Source organism: Rhipicephalus microplus, unplaced genomic scaffold (genome assembly GCF_043290135.1).
Source record: "Rhipicephalus microplus isolate Deutch F79 unplaced genomic scaffold, USDA_Rmic scaffold_37, whole genome shotgun sequence".
NCBI classification, from domain to species: domain Eukaryota; kingdom Metazoa; phylum Arthropoda; class Arachnida; order Ixodida; family Ixodidae; genus Rhipicephalus; species Rhipicephalus microplus.
The window spans coordinates 1671493-1675000 of NW_027464610.1; positions in this window are offsets into that span (position 1 = coordinate 1671493).

Genomic DNA, 3508 nt, shown 5'->3' on the forward strand with positions numbered 1-3508 from the left:
AACCTAACCTAAGCTAACCAAACCTAACCTAACCTAACTTACCGTAACCTAACGTAACCTAACCTTACCTAACCTATTCTAACGTAACCTAACCTTACCTGACCTAACCGAACCTAACGTAACCTAACCTAACCTAACATAACGTAACCTCACCTAACCTAACCTAACCTAACGTAACCTAACCTAACCTAACCCAACCTAACCCAACCCAACCCAACCCAACAACACCCAACCTTACCTAACCTAACCAAATTATCCTTACCTAACCTAACCTAACCTAGCGTAACCTAACCTAACCTAACCTAACGTAACCTAACCTAACCTAACGTAACCTAACCTAACCTAACCTAACCCAACCTAACCTAACCTAACCTAACCTAACCTAACCCAACTCAACCCAACCTAACCTAATCTAACCTAACCTAACCTAACCAAACCTAACCTAACCTAACCTAACCTAACCTAACGACGGTTGCAAGCGCTTTCACATTAAATATCGCAGTTCCCCACTTTTAATGGTGAAAAACACTGCATCTCAGTAATTGACATTGTTTAATGCGGTTTTACGACGGTTCATATCTGAACCTAACCTAACAATCGCACTTGTATCTAAAAACGCTCTATTACACTGTTTTGTTCACAATTACGATATTTGCATAACCTCACAGTTTTTCACCAACTTATTGCAGTACAGAACGCTGTATCTCGCTAAATGACATTGTTCTTTAAGGTTTCACGATGCTTGCATGCGCTTTAACGAGAATATCACAATATAGCAGTTTCGCACTTATAACGGTAGAACACGCAGTATTTGGCTTGTTCATGCTGTTTTGTGTGCTTTCACAACATTTCACCTATCGCAGTTTAATACTCGCTATAAAACAACACTATCTCGTTAGATGACGTCGTTTTTGGTAGTTTCACGACGCTACCTAGCTTAAACTAACCTAACCTAACCTAACCTTCGCACTTCTATCGTTAGAAAACGTTTTACTCGCCACTTTACAATGTTTTCTACAAGATTACGACGGTTTCATGCGCTTTTACATTAGATATCGTAGTTCCCGACTTGTAATGTTGAAAAACACTACATCTCACTAAGTGACAATGTTTAATGCGGTTTTACGACGGTTGATATGTCAACCTAACCTAACATTCGCACTTGTATCTAAAGACGCTCAATTACACTGTTTCGTTCACAATTACGATATTTGCTTGACCTCACAGTTTCTCACCAACTTATTACAGTACAGAACGCTGTATCTCGCTAAATGACATCGTTCTTTAAGGTTTCACGATACTTGCATGCGCTTTACCGAGAATGTCACAACATAGCACTTTCGCACTTGTAACGGTACAACACGCAGTATTTGGCTTGTTCATGCCGTTTTGTGTGCTTTCACAACATTTTACCTATCGCAGTTTCGTACTCGCAATAAAACAACACTATCTCGTTAGATGACGTCGTTTTTGGTGGTTTCACGACGCTACCTAGCTTAAACTAACATAACTCAACCTAACATAACCTTCGCACTTCTATCGTTAGAAAACGTTTTACTCGCTACTTTACATTGCTTTCTACAACATTACGACGGTTTCAAGCGCTTTCGCATTAGATACCGCAGTTCCCAACTTGTAAAGGTGAAAAACACTGCATCTCACTAAGTGACATTGTTTATTGCGGTTTTACGACGGTTCATACCTTAACCTAACGTAACCTAACCTAACCTAACCCAACCTAACCTAACATAACCTAACCTAACCTAACGTAACCAAACCTAACCTAACCTAACCTAACCTAACCTAACCTAACGACGTTTGCAAGTGCTTTCACATTAGATATCGCAGTTCCCAACTTGTAATGGTGAAAAACACTGCATCTCACTAAGTGACATTGTTTAATGCGGTTTTACGACGGTTCATATCTTAACCTAACCTAACATTCGTACTTGTATTAAAAAACGCTCTATTACACTGTTTCCTTCACAATTAGGATATTTGCATAACCTCACAGTTTCTCACCAACTTATTGCAGTACAGAACGCTGTATCTCGCTAAATGACATTGTTCTTTAAGGTTTCACGATGCTTGCATGCGCTTTAACGAGAATATCACAATATAGCAGTTTCGCACTTGTAACGGTAGAACACGCAGTATTTGGCTTGTTCATGCCGTTTTGTGTGCTTTCACAACATTTCACCTATCGCAGTTTAATACTCGCTATAAAACAACACTATCTCGTTAGATGACGTCGTTTTTGGTAGTTTCACGACGCTACCTAGCTTAAACTAACCTAACCTAACCTAACCGTCGCACTTCTATCGTTAGAAAACGTTTTACTCGCCACTTTACAATGTTTTCTACAAGATTACGACGGTTTCATGCGCTTTCACATTAGATATCGTAGTTCCCGACTTGTAATGTTGAAAAACACTACATCTCACTGAGTGACATTGTTTAATGCGGTTTTACGACGGTTGATATGTCAACCTAACCTAACAGTCGCACTTGTATCTAAAGACGCTCAATTACACTGTTTCGTTCACAATTACGTTATGTGCTTGACCTCACAGTTTCTCACCAACTTATTACAGTACAGAACGCTGTATCTCGCTAAATGACATCGTTCTTTAAGGTTTCACGATACTTGCATGCGCTTTACCGAGAATGTCACAACATAGCAGTTTCGCACTTTTAACGGTACAACACGCAGTATTTGGCTTGTTCATGCCGTTTTGTGTGCTTTCACAACATTTTACCTATCGCAGTTTCGTACTCGCAATAAAACAACACTATCTCGTTAGATGACGTCGTTTTTGGTGGTTTCACGACGCTACCTAGCTTAAACTAACATAACTCAACCTAACATAACCTTCGCACTTCTATCGTTAGAAAACGTTTTACTCGCTACTTTACATTGCTTTCTACAACATTACGACGGTTTCAAGCGCTTTCACATTAGATATCACAGTTCCCAACTTGTAAAGGTGAAAAACACTGCATCTCACTAAGTGACATTGTTTATTGCGGTTTTACGACGGTTCATACCTTAACCTAACGTAACTTAACCTAACCTAACCCAACCTAACCTAACATAACCTAACCTAACCTAACCTAACCTAACCAAACCTAACCTAACGTAACCTAACCTAACCTAACCTAACCTAACGACGTTTGCAAGTGCTTTCACATTAGATGTCGCAGTTCCCAACTTGTAATGGTGAAAAACACTGCATCTCACTAAGTGACATTGTTTAATGCGGTTATACGACGGTTCATATCTTAACCTCACCTAACATTCGCACTTGTATTAAAAAACGCTCTATTACACTGTTTCGTTCACAATTAGGATATTTGCATAACCTCACAGTTTTTCACCAACTTATTGCAGTACAGAACGCTGTATCTCGCTAAATGACATCGTTCTTTAAGGTTTCACGATGCTTGCATGCGCTTTAACGAAAATATCACAACATAGCAGTTTCGCACTTGTAACGGTACAACACGC